The sequence below is a fragment of the Rhineura floridana genome, chromosome 6 (assembly GCF_030035675.1).
Source record: "Rhineura floridana isolate rRhiFlo1 chromosome 6, rRhiFlo1.hap2, whole genome shotgun sequence".
Taxonomy (NCBI): Eukaryota; Metazoa; Chordata; class Lepidosauria; order Squamata; family Rhineuridae; genus Rhineura; species Rhineura floridana.
This window is the reverse complement of record NC_084485.1, coordinates 61,495,149-61,517,557: the sequence shown is the minus strand read 5'-3', so window position 1 is coordinate 61,517,557 and position 22,409 is coordinate 61,495,149. Positions and strand designations below refer to the sequence as shown.

Below are 22,409 nucleotides of genomic sequence, written 5' to 3'. Positions count from 1 at the left end.
GTCTGCATCTGCACTGGAAATGTTTTAAAGATGTTTTTATTGTTTTATTGCTTGTTGTTTTCTGCCCTAGGGTCCTTTGGAAAGAATGGTGGGATATACATTTAATAAATAAATAAATAAATAAATAAATGTGTATTATATTAGGCAGACCAAGAAATTAGCATCACATGTGAGCAGCTTCCCATAACAACTGGTGTGGATAAATTTTTATTCCATGCCTTGAAGGTAAAAAAGGACTTTTCTCTTATTACTGGTTCTCTGAGCCTTTCAGGCAGTCCCCCCTCAATTCCCTGAAGCTTGCTTTTATCACATACTAATAGTGCATTCATAAGCAATTTGCTTCGGGCAATTAGATTTCTCAATGCTAACTGCTATAGCTTTGTTTTTAATCTTTTTTTACTTGAGCTGCTATTATTTATTAATGGGAATCCAGGCTACCCCCCCCATTTTTATTACTCTTTAAGCAGAAGCTAAACTTTACCCTGAACTCCACCAGAATCAATCTGAAATACATCTATCAACTTTGCTGGATGCACTACAAAGACAAATATTGCTCCCTTTCTAAATTGTAACTCTTTTTTTTTGTACATCTCATTCCCTTTAATCACCTAAACAGACATTTCCATACCAATAGATTTAGAGCTGAGTTGTCAGAAGAGGATGTTCTCCATTGTATTCTACAGATGCTTTTTATAGATAGCTGGTCTTTCTGCACAAACCAGTTAAAATTTTAAAATGGCTCTTTTCTTTCCACACCGCACATGCACATTTACCTCTACTCTATTAAAGTGCCAGGAAATGACATTCCATGCTGAGGAAGTTATTCTCCCTCAGTGGCTTCCTTAGTGAATTTACTCAATAAGTCAAGACGAAGCTTTTCTCTCCGCGTGAGTGTTTGTATCCCTTTAAAATGAATGTAATGTTGCAGACAGCCCTGGAGACCGAGATGCTTTATTAATCCAGAGAAGAAATATAGCAAGGGCACAGCAAAGGCCAGCCCTTCCCTCAATTTGCTCTGTTTCATTCAGCAAATTCACTTATTTTCTCATCTCCTGTTTCTGTTCCACAAAATAACCAATATTCTGCTCTGTATGCTTCCCTTCCATGTGGTGCAGTAAGCTTTACTGAAGGGACTTCATGGTTCAAGGAGATTTCTAATGAAGAGCTGGATCCTTTTGCACACAGAGGAAGAGTTCACATCTTCCCCATATTAGTGAGGGGATGGAATGTTAGTGAAATATTAAGCACTTTATAATTAAAGAACAAACAGATTGCAGTACAAAGAAAGTTAGAATATAAAATGTGAAGTGGAGAACATTATAAGCCATCTTCACATCTTTAGCAGAGGAGGTAGAAATCCTACACTCACTCACTTAGAAGGAAGCTCTAAAAATTGACAGTAATTATTTCCAAGAAAATGAATTTATGATGGAGGTGTGAACTGTAACACCCACTAGGTAAGGGGATGCAAGTGTTAGGTTATTTTTCAAGCATGTTCTTAAGCAATGATTTTAAAAAGATGCCTTGTGACTCAAAAGGAATATTGAAAAGGGGCAGGTTAGTACGCAAAGGTACAAAAAATAAAAAGGCAGAAGTTCTTGTGCAAGGAAAGGTATATAAAGAAGCAGAACAAATATTTATCTCCCCAATTAGTGGAATGTACAAAAGTTAAAAGAGTAAATCTTCTTTCAACCTGCCCAAAGATCAGAGGCCAAAATTACCTCCAGCACCCAATCTTAGTGTGATATGGCCCTTATTTATATGCTTGTCCTTTTGATTTCAAAAATGCAGAGCAAAACCTGGTGGCCTGGAGGGAACAGTACTAACCACAAAAACATTCTGTCTGCTGTTGCTCTTGAGTCTGGTGTTAGCAAATACACTGGGCTTGAACTTGGCATTGGTCCTAGTTGCTTGCTCAGTAAGCAAACCAGGCTTGACATTAATCAATTGCCCTTCACTTAGGCTTTGTTCTTACAGAGGTGGTGGCAAACCTGTGTCTGGGCTACACCACTTCTAACTGAAGGTAGAATCTTGCACAATTTTATGTTCTTGCTTTAAAAAAAAATCCACCCATAAAATTAGGCTGCAAGGGAACCTACTCAATTTTCATGGCAATACACAAAACAGTTAGAAAGAACTGAGAGTTCAAATCTAAAGAGAAAGAGAAAAAACCCAGACACCTTTTGGACTTTTTTCTCTCAGAGTTCTCATAATCTGTTGAAATTCATTAAAAATCAGCCATGTTCACAGAGTACCTGTAATCCTGTTACTGACATTGCCCCATACTCTGACCTTCATCTTCTGCAGTTTAAAGTTTAAAAAATGCCTGGCTGAATTTTAATTAATTTAAGAAATTTTGGCTGAGACCCTATGATAGTGTCAGGCATGCTCAGTAAGAACCAACTGTCAGTGTTCTAAAAGCCAGACTCCCAGCTGCTTATCTTGCCTAATCAGGGGGCCACACCCACACCTGACCTTTATTTCACTTTAGAGAGTCATGGCTTCCCCCAAAGAATCCTGGGAAGTGTAGTTTGTGAAGGGTGCTGAGAGGAGATTCCTATTCCCCTGACAGAGCTGGCCAGAGTAGTTTAACAATCAGCCACTCTGATTGAAGCTGTGTGAGGGGAACAGGACATCTCCTAGCAACTCTCAGAACCCTTCACTAACTACACTTCCCAGGATTCTTGGAGAGAAGCCAAGACTGTCTAAAGTGAAATAAAGGCCAGGGACAGCTTTAGTTTAAATTTGGGTGGGAGGCTACATGTGCCTGCTGTAGAATAAAAAGGTGGGGAAAATGCTGAAAAGCAATGATACTGTTCACAATGTTTTCCTTTTGGAAAGGAAAGGGGCTTCCCCTCTGCCCAGTGCCCATCCACGCACCCAATATCCTTCCCTCCCCCTCTTCCTACCCTCCCCACCCCTCCCCCAGGCCAGTGTGGGACTATGACCTGGGAGACCAGGGTTCAAATCCCTACACAGCCATGAAGCTCACTGGGTGACCTTGGCCCAGTCACTGCCCCTCAGCCTCAGAGGAAGGCAATGGTAAACCCCCGCTGGATACCACTTACCATGAAAAACCTATTCATAGGGTCACCATAAGGTGGGGTCGACTTGAAGGCAGTCCATTTCCATTTTCTAATCTGATTGCACAGAAATAAATCCCACTGAACTCAAAAAGTATGCAACTGGTCAAACCTACCCTCCCTTCTCCTCCCTCCTATTTCCTCCCTCTTGCCCTTTCCCTCCCCTCCCCGTCCAATCCTCTCCTTCCCCCTACCCCTCCTCCTTTTCCCCGTGGTCAGTTTTACCTATCTTAAGCATGATTGCATGGGAGTAAATACCATTGAACTCAATAAGCATGCAAATTATCAAACCTGCCCTTCCCTGCCCCTTCCTTTGCCCCTCCCCCTCCAATCCCCTCTCCCTCCAATCCCCTCCCCCTCCCTCCCGCTCCCCTCTCCCCTCCCCCTGTTCCTCCCCCATGGTCAGTTTTACCTATCCTAACCATGATTACATAGTAGTAAATCCCATTGAACTCAATAAGCATGCAAATGATCAGACCTAGCTTTCCCCTCCTTCCCCTCTCCTCTCCCTTCCTCCTTCCCTCCCCCTTCCCTGCCCAGTCCAGCCATCCCTCCCTCCCCCGGTCAGTTTTACCTATCCTAAGCATGATTGCATGGGAGTAATCCCACTGAACTCAATATTTATTATTTATTTATTTATTGACTTTATTAGTCGCCCATCTGGCTGGCTGTCCAGCCACTCTGGGCGACATACAAAATAGGCATACAATACCTAGACATTAAAAATCTAAAAACAGTGAAGATAAAATCTAGGCAACCCCAAAAGCCTGCCTGAAGGTCCATAATGGAAGGGGCATGCAAATGATCAAACCTGCTCTTCTCCTCCCTTCCCCCACCTTCCTGCTCCCCTCCCCCTCCTCCCCTCCCCCCCCTCCCCATCCCCTGTGGCCAGTTTCACCTATCCTAAGCATGATTGCAGGGGAGTAAATCCCACTGAACTCAATATGCATGCAAATGATCAATCCATTCTCAGCAAGCTTACACAGGATCCCATTTCTTACCTCCCGGATTAAAAAGCAGAGAAATTCACTAATAGGCAAAAAGCCTTGTGGTTTAAGAATGTACCTATAGCTCACAGATATTTCTATCAAACTTTAAAAAGTAGGGAAATTGGACAGCTATAGTGAATGCACCAGGGGAGCAGGAGACCTGACCTCCTCTCTAAGATATTGTACTGCCCTACAAATTTGTCAAAATGCAAACACCATTTGGGTTGGTCTTTCACAGTCCAATCCACGCCCTGTGTAGCTTGGAAGAATTTGGTAACGTGCCTCTGAGGATATGGTGAGTTGTGGCAACATCTGCAATCAGCCCAAATAACAGAAACAAGACGTGCTGTGCTGATCTTGTTTTAGCAGGGAGGAAGCAACAATATTAAGACAGTTGATAGAGTTCAGATAGTCACTTTAAATATGTTTGATTTACTTTGCAATTTTAGTGACGTTTCCTATAGTAAATCATTTTCTTTTATTTCTGTTTCTGTTAATATGTTAAGTACAGCAGCACTTTGCAACACTAAAAAAACTCCCAAAACAATTGTGGAATAATTGCACTGACTATTCTGCAGAATATTTTCCAATGGATATAAGGAGTGTCTCAGTTTGCACAAGATAAAACAGTGGGAGGTGAAATATGTTCTAGCAAAATTCTAGGTGTGCTCTATGTTTTTAATTGATGATGCCCACCTTTCCTTAAGTGAAGTGGTTTAAGCATAGCAGGCTGAAAATATGCAACTTGGGCAGGCAACATTTGTTTTTTCCAACAGCTAGAGTAATTGCTTAAGTAGCAACATGTGGTAATCAGTCTGATTTTACCTCAAACTGCAGTTTCAGTTAATGCACCCAAAATCAAAATAGAACATAACCTCCAATTTGAAACATAAAAGGCTGTCTTCACCATCATATGACACTGACCAATAAAAAGGGTTTGAAATTAATAAAAATATGTTTGACACAGGTTTCTAGAATGAATAATGAGAGAAATAACATTTTCTATATTAGATTCTCTATAGAAATAGTAACACAGGAATGAAGCAAAGTAAGAAGAACACCAACAAACATACAAAAATGTCATTGTCCATATTTGGAGATGGCAGGTATTGCCACCTGTTCAGAAGCACGTTACCAAATTCTTCCAAGCTACTCAGGAAGTGGATTGGACTGCCAGCCCTGCAGCCCTGGAATACAACAGAGACACAATGAAAGCAGTGCTGATTTTATTAACCAATGCATAAGATTTTCACATTTCTGCTCTTTGCATAGAAATTCAGGATTGATTGAATGCAGAAAGACCTAGTTATCCACCATAGGAAAGAGTTTGCTTGCCTTCTGTCTACATCAGTTTACACATGAGCTGCATTTAAAGGTATGCATACATTTTATTCAATCTGTCCAGCTAAGATGAAAATGTGTACTGTCCTGATAACCACTCTGAAATGGCTTTATTGGCTAGAACAATCCAACTTGAAAGACTTATTAATCACCACCATAGAGGATGAACTTTTATCAGCACAAGCATCTAGAATACTTTCCCTTATCAGTCCTGTCCTGAATAGGGGATAACAATATTGGGTCCTGGTAAATTAATTAGAAACTCTGATATGTAATTTAAAAATAAATAAACAGGGAAACTGTGGGACAGTTTTATTGATGGCAAAGCTTAAAGATCTTTGGAAACAATCCACAGCTTCCCCTTTGTTGACTACAGCTTGAGGGTCAAAGAGTCACTGACACTTAGCTGCCCAGTGATAAACCTTCTAGATGTGACATGAGTCACACGCACAATGCTATGCACTGGAGATGGGAGAAAACAATCTAAAATATAGGAAAAGGGATGGAACAAATGGCAAACTGTTCAAACTATTCTGTATCACCTACAACAGGGATACGGGAGCTGTTGCTCTCCACTTGTTGTTGGACTACAACGTCCATCACCCCTGGCCATTGGCCATGCTGAGTGGGGCTGATGGGAATTGGAGTCCAACAACAGTTGCCAACAAGAAGCCATGATGCCATGTAAGTGATATATAAATAAAATTATCATCACCATCGTCTGAAGGGCCAGAGGTTGACCGCTGTGAGGACAGGATGCTGGACTAGATGGGCCATTGGCCTGATCTAGCAGGCTGTTCTTATGTTCACAATTTTACTTAACTATAACAAGCATAAATGTATAAGAAGAGCTGGAATAACTGTTAAGGCAGGCATAGCTTTGCTACCTCCTTCTTACCTGCATGTTATATGAAAGTCTAACTTGCCCTTAGCACTAGTAGTTGTAGATGTACCTGTTTGTGCCTGACTGGCCACCTCTTGGTTGACGGAGGCCCTCCTGACTCCTGATCCTCCCAAGACCCTTGACTTTGTGGGTGTGGTTTGAGGGAGTCTCAAAGGGGATCCTTTCCCACCACAGGGTCCACAGCATGGATCACCTTTCAAAACATTTTAATTCTAATGGCCACAATTTCTGTGACCTGGAGATGTTCCTTAGAAAACACAAATAAGGAACCCAGGGGCTAACTTTGATGTCATTATGGCATCACATGATTGACAGGTGGGTTGCCGCTTCCACCTGTCAAAATCCTGACATCAGGGATTGATAGGGGGAGGGTGAGAAGACTTGTAAAGCCAAGTCAACACCACTCCTTTCAATCTGTGACACTGGAAGTTGAAAGGGGGAGGATAGGAAAGGACTTTGTGATCCTCCCAACACTTCTCTTCTGTATCTCTGACATTGTTGGAGCTGGTGGACAACTGATAGGTGATTGTGAGCATGCCTTGATTCAGCAGAGGAACAATTGAGAACCCACTTTAAGCTCCTGATTCTTCCTTTAAACTTAGCCTCAGCCTTACCTGCCCTACACCTGACATGTATAATGTTAGGTGTAGGGTGGGTGGGAATAGCTTCCCAAAATGGCCTTGTGGGCCAATGGGGGAGGCCTGGCAGGCCAAGTTTGGCCTTTGGTCTAGAGGTTCCCAACCCTTACTATAAAGCAACTATCAAATCCAGGGATGTTAGAAGAGAGAACTTCTGAATCTATAGCCTCACAAGATCCTAACACTCATTTATAACTAGCTTTTTTTCCCCTTGGAAACTCCAAGAACTTTCTTGCACATGCTACATTCCTTAAAATTATTCCATCCTGAGTATTCCCTAAACTGTCATCTTGCCTCACAGCATCTATTTGAAATCTCAGTTGTGTTTCTGCGGAAGACAGTGGCTGAAATATTTAACGTAGCAGTTTCAGATACAGCTCTGTTTTGTCATTCTTATTTTTCATATACAGTGTCCTAAGAGTGTAATCCTATGCATGCCTACTCAGAAGTAAGTCCTATTAAATTAAGTGGGACTTTCTCCCAGCTAGGTTTATATAGGATTGCAGCCTTAGTGTTTGACAATATCCTTCTAGGATACAGAGCTTATTTGTCTGCAATGCTGTTTGGTATGTCTGTATATGTCCATACAAACACAAACAAACATATAATGAGTAAAGCAAGTATTTCTGGGGAAAATGTTCAGATGGAGAGACTTCATCAGAAATTTTAACCTCTGGACCTAGAGTGAGATGCAGTTCTGTCGCCATGGTAACTGGGTAGCAGGCGTCTTCTGAGCTAAAGCTGTCATTCATATTAAATTGGGCTGAATCATCTGTCTTGGTTTAGTGACATGGCTAGGACATGGCTAATACAGTCTATGGATGAATATGTTATTCTTATTCATGATTATGTTTCACAATAGCTTAGGTTCATTGACTGGCTTAAGGCATTTTGGAACTTGAGGTACAAATTTGAAATGTTGCCTCCCCCTCAGTAAAATCCCAATACTAAATAACTGCCTTTTTACAACAATCTGCCTCTTAATGGGACCCAAAATCTGCTTCCTGAAGTAACTGCCTTGCTCTGTGTAATGGACAAGTGCCCCTGCTTATAGTGCATCAGCAAGTTCAACGATAATGCTTAGGTGTGTGTGTGATGTTCCTATATTAATGTATATATGGTAAGTGTTGGTTGTTTAGAAGATACATGGTAAGTGGAGTGAAAGAGGAGGGGGAGTGAATGGGCAGTAGAATGCTAGATGATTGGCTGAGTGTTTAAAATGGCTGAACGTATAAAAGGAAGAATGAGAGTGGAATCTGGGGGGAGAAGAGAAAGAGTGGGTTGCTTGGTGGGGTTTGAGAGAGTTGTTTGCCAGGAGAGAGTGGAGAAGGAGGGGGGTGGAGTTCAGATTAGTATTGAGTAAAACCATATGCTTATGTACCTTAAGAAGAATTCTTGTTAATCTTGTTAGCTTTATTATCTTTAATAAATACTTAATTTGGTTTACCAAAGGCCTGATCCTTGGCTGGGGTTTCACAGACCAGAAGGGAGGGTAAGGTAATGACCAAGGCTGAAGGGGAACTGTAACAAATGGTGGCAGTGGTGAAGAGAATAACAACACCAGTATTCAGAGTCTCTGGGAATACTAGTATTAGGACGTGACTGGTGGTTGCCTAGCAGGGGGATCTGTTGAAATCTGTGCTAGGGCGGGGAGAGAAAAAATAAAATAAAGGACAGTCCGGACTGGTGGAGTCCCTGGTGGTGCCTAGTGACAGGCACTAGCCACGCGCAGGTAGGAACCTGACAGGGAGAGCCAGGGAAGGGCATCACAGGTGGTGTCAGAGGCGGGATACGAACAACAGAGAATCCAGATACGAATACTAGAGAATCCCTAACAGTGGTGTGGCAAACAGAAATAACAAAACAAGATTTCTTGTGAGAGTGACTGGCAAAGAGTGTGTGGCAAAGAGTGAGTGAACTCAAACACCATGGCTGAATACATAAAAATGAAAAGAGAGGAGCTGGTGGAGAAGTGCATAACATTCAATTTACCTCACGAGGGTAAAGGGGTAGATGAATTGAGGGTAGCACTTATAGGATTTGCAACTGCCCAGCAAAAACAACCTGTCAGAGAAGAGACCCCAGAAGGATATTTAAGCAATCCCGCTTATATAGAGTACTTCAGATAGAAGTTAAGATGGGAGGCTGAGGAAAAAGACAAGCAGAGGGAGTTGGAAGCTGAGAGATTGAGGATGGAAGGTGCAGAGAAGGAAAAACAGAGGGAGTTGGAAATTGAGAGAATGAGATTGGGGTTTGAGGAGAGGGAGAAGCAACGAGCGGTGGATGCCGAATTACAAGTAGAAAAGTTAAAATTTGAAAGAGAGAAGTTTCATTCTGATGAAACAAGAAAGGACAGAGATGGAGCAAAAATAAAAATTACTCCAAAGGACTTTGCTGTCTGTGAGCCTGGTCAAGATCCTCAAATTTACCTCAGCACCTTTGAAAAAGCAGCTCAGTTGTGGGGGCTACCTGAAGATAAATACATGCAGTATTTATCAAACCTGATTAAAGGGGAATTGGCTGAGGTATACCAATATTTCCCCTCAGACAGGCCCGTCACCCATGCTGAATTCAAAGAAGCAGTGTTTAAAAGATTCAGACTGGGGCCTGATTATTTTAGAAAGCTTTTCAGAAACTGCCAGATACAGACAGGGAGGTCTTTCGTGGAGCTGGGGGCAAAACTGATGGACATATTTGGGAAATGGCTGACAAGTACAAAAGCTCAGTCTGTGGAGGAGGTGAAAAACCTCATGATATTGGATCAATTATACCATCAGTTACCACCAGAAATAAGGCTCCTGGTAAAAGACCGTTCTCCTACATCGGTGCAGGAGGCTGCAGAGATGGCGGATCACTTCGCCTCCAACAGAACTGGCTGGGTGGGGAAAACATCAAGAGATTTTAAACCCAGACCATATAATGCTGGCAGAAGGGATGTGGTACCACAGCGAGTGAGTCCTCCAGTAAAATCTGAAGGGCACAGGACACCCCAGAGTGGATCTGTGTACCCTAAAAGTGAGGAGAAATTATGCTACAAATGTGGTAGACTGGGGCACCTACGTTTTCAATGTGAGGTTGCCAACCCCATTAGTAATCCTGCTCAGACAACGGCAGTGAAAACAGAGCCCAAGGCTTTAGAAACAGCAAAAAAGGTTCAGTTTTGCCAGATAAACTGGACAGAAGTAACAGACCTTGATTCAAGTCTGAGAGAGGAAGTGAGTGTACAAGGGGCAAATTATTGGGCATTGCTTGATACTGGTGCCCCTCAGACATTACTGAGGCCAGATTTAATAAAATCTGAGGTAATATTACCTCAGGAAACTGTGACTATCCAAGGAGTGAGGGGTCAACCAGAAAGTTTGCCTGTGGCCCTGGTGGAAATGACTTGGAGAGGCCGAGAGGGCCGATATAAAGTAGGCATTAATGCCCAGCAACAAGAACCAGTAATACTGGGAAGAGATGTAATGGGAGCCCAAGGAAAGATCTATGTAGTGACCAGACAGCAAATTGGCAGAGAAAAAGAAGCCATATTAAGGGGGGCTGAAACAAACAGGGTGGAATCTGTTAACCAGCCTCAAGTCACCATAGCAACCACTAGCAGGCCTGCTGAAGGAGACAAACTGTATCAAGTGGTCTCTGATAAGAAAGAAGCAGAGCAATTCAGGGAAGAGCTGCATAAAGATATCAGTTTGAAGCAGATAAAGGAACAAGCCCTGACCCAACAGATTCCTTTCACTGACAAACTGAGGAATCAAGTTGTGTGTGAGAATGGGATTTTATATAGACTGTGGATGCCTGCTGAGAGAAAGGATGAATGTGAACCAGTGAAGCAATTGACAGTACCTAGCAAATACAGAACCAGATTGCTAGAGGTAGCCCACGATGTCCCATGTGCAGGACATCTGGGAATAAAAAAGACCAAGAGGAGATTGGCGGCACACTATTATTGGCCAAACATCTCCAAAGATGTAAAACAACATTGTCTATCTTGTGGAATATGCCAAAAGGTGGGGAAAAGTGGAGTAAAGACTAAGGCACCCTTAAAGCCCCTTCCTATAATTGGACAACCCTTTTATAGAGTGGGAATAGATTTGGTGGGCCCTTTTTCCAAACCCACAAGGCATGGCAAGAAATATCTATTGGTGGTGGTGGATTTTGCCACGAGGTACCCAGACGCAGAAGCACTAAGATCTGTAGAAGCCCCTGTAGTGGCAGAGGCTTTATTAAAAATCTTTATGAGGCTGGGTTTCCCTCATGAAGTGCTGATGGATCAAGGCAGTGTATTAATGGGAGAAGTGATGCAATGTATGTGGAAATGTTGTGGTCTAAAACATCTAAAGACCACTACTTACCATCCCGCCACTAATGGGTTAACAGAGAGATTCAATGGCGTTTTGAAGGGCATGATCAGAAGCTATGTTCAAGATCACCCACAAGACTGGGATGAACGTTTGGGATGCTTCTTATTTGCATACAGAGAAGTCCCTCAAGAGTCAACAGGCTTCTCACCCTTTGAACTCATGTTCACTAGAAAAGTGAGGGGACCTTTGGAACTATTAAAAAGTTCATGGGAAGGAACCCTGGGAGAGTACAAAACATCTGTAGTAGATTTTGTATTAGAATTCCACAATAAATTAACATCAATGATGGAGGTGGTGAAAAAGAATTTGAGTCAAGCACAGGAGAAGCAACGTTACTGGTATGACAGAACAGCCAGGGAACGTGTGTATGATCTGGGAGATATGGTTATGGCGTTCATACCCAGGAAACATGACAAATTACAGGCTAACTGGGAAGGACCATATACCATCAGAGAAAGGCTTGACACAGTGACGTATGTAATCACCACAGACCAATTAAACAAAAGCAAATTGGTTCATGTAAATATGTTGAAGCCTTACCATACCAGGGATGTACAGGTGTTGCAAGTTACCTTATTCCCTGAGGGAAGCGGGCCTGAACTTCCAGATTTGGTACATGAAAGCAAAGACAAAGGAGGGGTAGATCAAGTGGAATGGTCAGAGGAGGTGAAGGAGGAAGTAAAAGAAGAGATTCTGAGAGTTTTGAAAACCTATAGGAATCTCTTTAGCAACAAACCTGGCCGAACCAGTATAGTTATACATTCCATTGATACTGGAGATCATGCCCCAATCAGATCTGTTCCGTACCGTGTGAATGGGAAAGTTTTGAATGAGATCAAAAAGGAGGTGGAAGATATGCTGGAATTAGGAGTGATCAGGGAATCCATCAGTCCCTGGGCCTCAAGTATTGTCCTGGTTCCGAAAAAAGATGGAACGACAAGGTTTTGCATTGATTATCGGCTAATCAATAAAATTACTGTCCCAGATGCGTATCCTATGCCTAGGGTAGACGCAATGTTAGAGTTATTGGGGGCAGCAACCATTATCTCTACGTTACACCTCTGTAAAGGATTTTGGCAAATGGAACTAGACGAGCAATCCAGAGCCAAAACTGCCTTCAGTACACCAGATGGGTTATATGAGTTTGTGACCTTACCCATGGGACTAAGGAACTCACCAAGTTCATTTCAGAGGCTAATCAATACTGTGTTGCGAGGCATGTCAGATTTTGCAGTGGCCTATATCGATGACGTAGCCATTTTTAGCAAGTCGGTGCCTGAGCATGTCCAACACCTGACAACAGTATTGGAGGCCTTAAGAAAAGCAGGCCTCACAATAAAAGCTAAGAAATGCCAGTATGGACTAAAGGAAGAAATCTATTTAGGACATAAGGTGGGGAGTGGGAAAATCACCCCCTTATGGAGCAAGGTGGAGGCAATACAAGCGTGGCCGATCCCCTTAACCAAAAAACAAGTAAGGGCATTTCTGGGTGTGGCTGGATTTTATAGGAAGTTTATGAGAAATTTTGGGGAAATAGCAACCCCCTTGCATGAATTAACAAAGAAGAAGTGTTCTGAGCGTGTGGTATGGACAGATGAATGTCAGAAGGCTTTTGATCTACTGAAGCAAGCCTTGTGCCAAGGACCCATATTAATAGCACCAGACTATGAGAAACCATTCATCATGGCTACAGATGCGTCGGACCTGGCGCTGGGAGTCGTCTTGCTACAGGAGAGAGAAGGCACCAGATATCCAGTGGCGTACCTGAGTCGCAAGCTGACGCCGAGGGAGAAAAACTATTCGTCGGTCCAGAAGGAGTGCCTAGCGGTCGTGTGGGGACTGAACAAGTTGCGCCCATACATGTGGGGACGAAGATTCACAGTGACTACGGATCATTGGGCCTTGTTACGGTTGCAGACTATGAAAAACCATAACACTATGCTGCAGAGGTGGTCCTGGGCCCTACAGGACTATCAAGTGGACTTCCAGTTCATAAAAGGCAAGGACAATGTACTGGCCGATGGACTTTCCAGGCAAGTGGCTGGGACTGCAGTGACGTGACCAGATGGAGAGACAAAGAAAGACATTTTCCCCATAGAGACTTGTTTATATTGTTAACGCGACGTATAAATCCTGGAACAGGAATAATACTCTGCCGTTGTTTAAGGGGGGGGGAAATGTGATGTTCCTATATTAATGTATATATGGTAAGTGTTGGTTGTTTAGAAGATACATGGTAAGTGGAGTGAAAGAGGAGGGGGAGTGAATGGGCAGTAGAATGCTAGATGATTGGCTGAGTGTTTAAAATGGCTGAACGTATAAAAGGAAGAGTGAGAGTGGAATCTGGGGGGAGAAGAGAAAGAGTGGGTTGCTTGGTGGGGTTTGAGAGAGTTGTTTGCCAGGAGAGAGTGGAGAAGGAGGGGGGTGGAGTTCGGATTAGTATTGAGTAAAACCATATGCTTATGTGCCTTAAGAAGAAATCTTGTTAATCTTGTTAGCTTTGTTATCTTTAATAAATACTTAATTTGGTTTACCAAAGGCCTGATCCTTGGCTGGGGTTTCACAGACCGGAAGGGAGGGTAAGGTAATGACCAAGGCTGAAGGGGAACTGTAACAAATGGTGGCAGCGGTGAAGAGAATAACAATACCAGTATTCAGTGTCTCTGGGAATACTAGTATTAGGACGCGACTGGTGGTTGCCTAGCAGGGGGATCTGTTGAGATCTGTGCTAGAGCGGGGAGAGAAAAAATAAAATAAAGGACAGTCCGGACTGGTGGAGTCCCTGGTGGTGCCTAGTGACAGGCAGTAGCCACGCGCAGGTAGGAACCTGACAGGGAGAGCCAGGGAAGGGCGTCACAGTGTGCACCTCCCTTCCCTACAAGTTCCTTCTGCTTGGCTAAAGCCAAAAATGGAGATTAGGGTGACTCACTGAAATAAGAGTTTGAAACATCCAAGTCCCATGATCCCTGGCTGATAATGACACTCTAGGCATCATTTCCAACTATTCCAACAGAGTATTCTGTTTCTGACACTGACAAGCCTAATGCCTGTGCAAGCTCACAAGCAGGGCATGGAGATAGTGGTTGTCCCTTGTTGGGTGTTCCCAGCATCTTGAGTGGTAAACAGAATTATGCCACCTCTGAAAATGCACATTCCATTGCTATCTTGGTTAACAGCTATCAACAAGTGGAACCTGCAAAAGAAGTTACAATATACTCATGTTTAACAGGAATGTTCATATTCAAACTTCCTGCCACCAAATCATTTCCTCATCTATGATTCTAAATAGTTAGTCTTCTTCAACCTTGGATCCCTAGATATTGTTGGGCTCCATCAGTGGGATGATGAAAGCAGGATAGCATTGTGCACCTGGCTTCCCAATGCTGAGCATTGCTGCTGCTTACTGATAAGGTAACAGGGAGGGATGAGGAGTGAGGAGCTCAGCCTGGTGAGGGCATGGCAAGAGGACTATTGGATTGGCTCTGCTGCCAGGCCTGCCCAATACTGAGCTTCCTGTGCTTTGCCCCTCCCAGTCTCCCTCTTGGTAAGTGGCAGTAGCACTTGGTGTTGGGAAACCAGGTGTGCAACACTGTCATGCCTTCACCGCCCGCTAACCACTGCTGTTTGGACTACAGCTCCTATCATCCCTGTCCATTGGTTAAGTTGGCTGGGGGTGATGGAGGTTGTAGTTCAACATCTGAGAACCCAAGGTTGAAGAACTCTTAGGGGCTCAGGAAGCTCATTCTAGTCCCCCCTACTTAGCATGCTCATTTCTCATTAAACAGTTGGGGGGGTTGTCCCCAGAATTTTTTTAAAAAAGCTTTTTTGCACTTCTGCAAACATTTTTTAGTGGCTCTGTTTGGTCTCAAATCCGCTGGCACCCATCTAGGTCCACTATAAGACAAAATTATAGATGTATTCTCCATGAATTTGTCTAAAGTTTTTAAAGGAAACTCTCCAAGTCAAACTCTCAAAATTTGGTTGCCTTGTTCATTTCTGGGCCCAATTCAAGGTGTTCACGCTAATGTTTAAAGCTCCAAATGACTTAGGCCTCAAATATTTGAGAGGCTACCTCCTTCCGTACAGACCGTCCTGGGTGTTAACATCAGCAGAGGAGGGCCTCTTGGTAGTTTGCCCCCCCCTCAGAAGTTTGGGTGGTGGTAGCCCAGGAGAGGGCATTCTCTGTGGTAGCACCTAATGCTGTCCCAAAGAGGTGCGTCTGGCAACTTAACTATACAGTTTTTGGTAACTGCTGAAGATGCACCTCTTTATCCTCATCTTTGGCACTTGAGATGTAGATTTTTAGGACCCACCCTATTTTTGTGATTGTTTTTATTGTAAATTGTTTTACATTGTTTTTAAGTATTTTAAATTGTTATAACCCATCCTGGGACCTTGTGATGAATGGGGGTAATAAATTAAAGCAAAAACAACAGCAATAAATCTGAAAGTAGTCAAAGTGTAGTAGTAGTAGTAGTAATACATAGATGCAAATTTAGAAATGATTACTATAATTCAAGAAGAAATACAATAACATCTCACCACAGCAGGAAAGACTAACTAGATGGCCCATGTACCTGCTCAGTACTAACGTTGATGGGCAACTTCAGAGCCCCTTCCTTCCTTCTAATAGTTATTTATCTTAAATCAGACCTGGAACAAATAGCAATTCAAACAGAGGACACCTTCAATTAGAGAAGTGTCCTTCAACAGCACTTCTAACAGAGTATTTCCACTGTAAAGTAGAACACATGGCCACCTTATATGAAAGTGGCCATATTTGATTTCTCACAGCAACCCCATGTCTCCACCAGGCACTAATTCTGGCTTTCTCACCACAGGGTACTTAACAACATATATAGCTCTGGAATATCCTACCACAAGAAGCCCGCTCTGTTCCCTCCCTGATGGCATTCTGGAGACTTTTGAAAACCTTCCTGTTCTGGAGAGCCTTTGGGAGGGACTGAAGGCTGAGTCTGAAGCTGATTTTATTCCTCCCCCTTTTAGTGTAACCTCTTTAATTATTATTATTATTATTATTAATAGCATTTATTAGTCGCTTTTTCCCAAAAATAGGACTCAAACCGATGTACAAAAAGGAAAATAAAAACACATTGCATATAAAAAAGCTTACAGCAAGTCAAACAATGGCAAAAACAATTTCAAGCAAAATAATACAACAATAATAGAGAAACAACAAATGGCAAATATAACAGCAACACAAAAACCATACCAACACTATAAATATAACATTACACATTGTAACAATCCTATTACACAGCTAGTCAATATGGCAAAAGTAGAAAAGAAGTAACACAATTTCAACTTCAACTTAGCTACTAGAACCACCCCACCCACGATGTTATTCACAGTCTCATTCTTCTAGTAACAAAAGTCCTTTTAAACTCCACCAGTCTCCGCCAACTGCCTGCCGTAGCTCTTCCCTGGCAGCCAGATCTCAAGCCGTGGCGTCGAGTGACCAACAGCACTGGCGCGCCTCTGGGAGAGTCCTATCCGCGAGTCTGCCGAGCAAGGAAGGCTCCTCGGTCGCGCCAGGGTAGCACGCAACGAAGACAAACATGGGGAGCAGGCCAGGAGCCACCGCTGCCACCACAGTCTCCCCCCACATGCTGGGGATGGCATATCTGCAGACTTGTCTCCCTTGCGTCCCCCCTCTCCGCAAGGAAAAAGCTCCCCCAAAAGCTGAGTCACGGCCTTAATCCCCTTTTAATATCACTCCCCTAGGTTTCTTAACTGTATTTTATATATTTTTATCAATTTTATACATTTTATAGTTTTTTTATGATTTTATTGTGAGCCGCCCTGAGTGCCCCATTTTAGGGTAGAAGGGCAGGACAGAAATATTTTAAATAATAATAATAACTAATATATAACTCATGCGACAGGTAGCAGGAGACATCTCAAAAACATGTGTATGTGAGTGACTGAGATCTGAATCTGGAATTGAGCCAATATCCTAATTTTATGAGCCATGTGTATAATGCATAGATCATAGATTGTATCTATCTTATTCATGAAATTTTGAATAGGTCTATTATTACTGTTGACCATTAAAAAGCTATTTTTCTGTTGTGTGCATATTGACATCCTCTCATTCTTGGGGGAAAAAAGATTTAGATCTCCCAGAGTCATTCAGCTTTTACACCTCCTTATGTGCAGTCTGATCCTGTGCATATTTACACATGCACAGGTGAGATTTTGTAAACGGTCTAGATGATTTCATAACCATGGTTAATAACATTTGTGTCTATATTAGGGTCAAGGATGGAGTTTTCTGAAAATCAGTATCTTGACCTTATCCACATGGATTTTATCTAATTCCCATCTTGCTTCTTAATATCGATGAGAAGAAGGAATGGGGGAGAAATTTGATTCACATCACACTTAAAGTGGAATTTATCAAATTTGCACTTTCCAAAGCAATATGAGAACCGAAACATAACATTCCTTTAAAATTTGCACTTATGCAAGTTTTGCAATGCAGTTCTGCAACCAAGCAATTTTTAAAAAAAAGGATATCAGGGGAAAATGTTCAAAATGAATATTTTAGCAAAAATAGCATACAAAAGTTCCTTATATTAGGATAAATTGACAAAAATGTGTATATTAGTCAGAACCGCATACAAAAATTTGTTTATTAGGAGGAATTCGCACTAAATTGCTTCAGAATAGTCATGAGCATTTTCTTTTTTTAATCACTATTATTATTGTTGTTGTTGTTGTTATTGGAAAAATTATATCCCACCCTTCCTCCCAGTAGGAGCCCAGGGCGGCAAACAAAAGTACTAAAAACAGTCTAAAACATCATAAAAACAGACTTTAAAATATATTACAACAAAGCATCACTAAAAACATATTAAAACAAAACTCTTTAAAAACATCTTTTTTTAAAAAAATTTTTAAAACATATTTTTTTAAAAAAGCTTTAAAAACACATTAAAAAGCAATCCCAACACAGACGCATACTGGGATAAGGTCTCTACTTTAAAAACTTGCTGAAAGAGGAAGGTCTTCAGTAGGTGTCGAAAAGATAACAGATAGTAGCACAAATGTGGAGAACCGAATTGGAAACCGAAGACTGGAAAAATGAGAAACTCAGAGAACCAAAATGACAGATCCTTCCATCCATAGTGAAAAGCGAGTGCCCCACACCCTTTGTTTCTTCATGAACAACTCAGACATAAGTGGGCGCTAGATGCAAAAGGCAGTCTAATGTGAGCAAAGCTCGATCAGGTCAGAACCACCAAAATCCATGTATAAATCCATTTAAAATGGATTCATCCTTCCTCCCTAACTGGGACCCAGAGAATGGTCTGAAGGCCTCTTGTGTAGCTGAAGCTGAAGCTAATTACATTGGGGCATCACTTGTATGGTATTTATTTGTTTATTTATTTATTATTTGATTTATATCCCTCCCTTCCTCCCAGCAGGATCTGGGAGGAGTTGAGATGAAAGACTGCTTGAACATTCCACCTATGCTGAGGACCTTAACTGAAGAGGGAAATATAAATGTAATAAGCAGATAAAATAAGTGATGCAATCACATCTCATGCTCTGTAATAAACTACAGTGAAGGGGACAAGAGAAAGAACTTACATAGACAACAAAAAGCAAAGGGGTCAAATCTTTCTGTAGTACAATTCCAGTGGTATTAATATGTAGCACATCTATCTATTGCTTTCTGCCTCTGGGAAAAGACAGCTTCAAAACACAAAGCTTATCTCTCTATAGGACTTTGTTATTTCTGATCTGAAGCAGGGAGGCAGTAAGATACATCATGCAGAGAGTCTTGCAAACAAGACTGGCTTTATTAAAACAACTCTGGTTCAAACAGAACTAGAGAGTTAGGCCAGGTCTAGCCTGTGGAGAGAGCTCTCTCTCTGTGTTATGTGACTTCAAGTCAATTACGACTTATGGAGACCCTATGAATCAGCGACCTCCAATAGCATCTGTTGTAAACCACCCTGTTGAGATCTTGTAAGTCCTGGTTAATCTTTCCCACCTCCCATATTTTTATTAACTAATTTATCAAATATATAAAATGGCATTCTTACATAATAAGTCAATTTTTAAAAAAGAAATCTAAATTCCAAAAACCCAAATCAACTATATCTTACCACACTGGCATACTTGTGTTTTTAGGGGCCACCCCATTCTTGTGATTGTATTTTAAAACATACACCTGTTTTTAACGTTGTATTTTAAATTGTTATAACCCGCCCCGGGACCTTAGGGTGTAGGGCAGGTAATTAAATGACGATGACAACAACAATGATGATTAGTCAACATAATATTACCTGTCATACTCACATGAAACACATGACATGCTGCCAGATTAGATGTTCCTTCCTCTATTGTGACTGAACCAATGGGATATTTCTGTCTGGGGAATTTTATATATAAAGAAGGCCTGAATGCTAATAAAATCCTGGACTGGGACTGCTTCAGAAGACAGCACACTAGACTGACTCCAAATCATTTCAGAAGTCCCTGTCCAAATCTTTCTTTGGGCAGGCTTAGAATAATAGGGACTAATTTCATACAGGAGCAATTCCTACTGGATTGCCTTGGGAAACAAGCCAGACTGAAAATGAGCTCATTACCTGGATGGGATGTGTCATTTGTACCAACTGGTACCGCTACTTTGATGTGGCTAAAGAAAGCCACTACTACACAGGAATAACTGCAGCATAGGTGTGATGTCTATGTAGAGATGCTACAGGAGTGGCCAGCATGGTAGGGCAGTGCTGCAGTGCCAGAGTTGTTGCTGCTTTCCTGGATGGTCTGGTGGTGAGTTTGGGGCTGTGTGGGTGCACTGATGGGTGCCAGCATGCTCACTCACACAGTCCCAACCTTGCCACCACCATGTCCACCCATGCACTATTCAGGTAAGTGAAAGGGATGCCAGTGTTCGGAGATATGTGACATCACCCCACTGCACCAGCTGTTCCTAGTGGTGCCAATTCATAAAAATGTGAACACAATAATGGTTCTGCAGTTTGCACCCCCCCCAAAGATAATCATGTGTATAACCTGGCATTGTGTTTATGACATCAGTAGAAACTTACCACCCACTTTCTTTTTTCTTTTTAGCTTATCTAGAAACTTAAACTATGTTGGTCACAGTCCTTTCCTTTTTGTGCATGCAGAATCTTTGCACATGTGGATCTGTTACACCGAATGAATGCCCAGAGGTGTTTTATGAAACCTCTTAACAATCAACCCTCAACCAGTGGTCCACTGCTGCAATGTACATTGAATGGCTCTAATGTACCCAGCAATTCCTCACAATGCAAGGCCTTCCTACACCACACATTCAGTAGTCTCCTCTTCTCCAGTATGTTGCATATTCATGTTCTTTGTGGAAGTAATCTATGCACTAGGAGCTAGAGGAGAGCTGGCTACTGGAAAGCTGTATGTGAAGTGCAGGGGGTCTTCATGTTTTCAGAGAGAAGTGGTTGTGCAGAAGCACACAGAGAAGGGGAAATGCCATGGCTATTGTTTGAAGCATCCCAACGAAGGTTTTCAAACATTCTTCTTGCCATCGACCTACCTTTCAACATTTTAAAAGCTATCACTGCCTAGACTTACCCAGAACACAGAAGTAAATATATGTTTCTTCTCAGCCATTTGTTTATTTATAAACCTCCCTAAAAGGGCCTCTCAGGCAGGTTGTAAGAATTAAAATATATTTAACATTAAAATCATCTTTACAATTAATGCACAATCTTATGTTTTTCACTTGTGTCAAGCTACACAGCAAGTGGATTGGACTGTGAAAGACCAACCCAAATGGTGTTTGCATTTTTACACATCTGTAGGCAGTACAATATCTCAGAGAGGAGGTCAGGTCTCCTGATCCCCTGGTGCATTCACTATAGCTGCCCAATTTCCTTGCAAAGTTTGATAGAAATATATGTTGGCTGTAGGTACGTTCTTAAATATCAAGGTTTTGTTTTTTTGCCTATTAGTGAATATTAACATTATTTTAATTTCTCTTCTTGCACAGGTAGGAAGATCAAATCTTTCAGCATTTGATGTTTACATGGGAGAATCAACAGCAAGTGTGAACTGGACATTGCTGACTGTACCAGATAAAAAGACAATTACAAGCAGAAAATAGAGTTGCTGATAACATACAGCTTTCACATATGATGTTCAGCTTAGCTAATGGGGATGGGGGCAGAGAGAGAGAGAGAGAAGAAAAAACAATATACAAGAGTGGAAAGGGAGTTAAACTCCTGTCAGCCTCAGTCTCTTGCTACATTCCTGCTGACTCAAGCATACCACGGCTCCTCAAAGACATATGTAAAAATGTTGAAGAATCTCATTTTGAGTCATTTGCTCTTCACTTCCCAGCTCTCATTAAAATAATCTGTTCAGATTGTCTATGGGAGTTATTTTTTTTGCTCTTGTAAGTAGTTCAGAATTGAACATAGATTAGAACAGATGATTAGCTAAACCTGAAAGTTTACTTTTCTGCTGGGATCATTTTGTGCCATATCCATAGAAGGACAAAAAAATAAAACAACTATCTGGCATATAGTTTGTAAACTGATTTTATGCCACTAGTGACTGGCAACAAGCTCTAATACTGCCATAACATTAGGTTCCTACGTACTGAGCAGTAGAATCAAAACCACAAGAATAGCCTTAGAATCAACACCAAGGTCACTACCATAGCATCCCTGGCAATTCTTTCACTACCTAACAACTGTGACAATGTCCATGTATGGAAAGAATGACTCAACATGTGACAATGTCCCACATTCTCTGTATATAGAAAATACCATGCTACAGATGGTCAAGGTAGGAACACCAAGATGATACCACTGAATCTCTCCCAACCTCAATGCACATAAATACATTCAAGAAGAGTCCAATTTTCAATTGCTTTGAAATTTGGTTCACCTTTGTACCATGTGGTCATTGTATTTATTTTTACTTTAATTCTACCTCAATGGTGTTTATTTCAGTGTTTCTAATGGCTTTGTGTTGTCACAATTATTGGATTTCAATAAAGGAAAAGGTGGTGGTGGTGGGGAGGAAGAGTCTACACAGAGTCCACAAGT

The 22,409-nt window shown here is 41.8% G+C and overlaps 2 long non-coding RNA genes across 2 annotated transcripts in view; one reads left to right on the top strand and one right to left on the bottom strand.

Annotated features, from left to right (window-relative positions):
- LOC133386657 (uncharacterized) overlaps window positions 1–22,409 on the bottom strand; it is a 68,647-nt gene that overhangs the window by 10,937 nt on the left and 35,301 nt on the right. The gene's annotated exons all lie outside the window — the stretch shown is intronic.
- Window positions 174–21,726, top strand: LOC133386656 (uncharacterized). The gene is made up of 3 exons (XR_009763235.1): window positions 174–225; window positions 5,345–5,447; window positions 21,347–21,726. It is a non-coding gene; the product is annotated as an uncharacterized LOC133386656 (long non-coding RNA).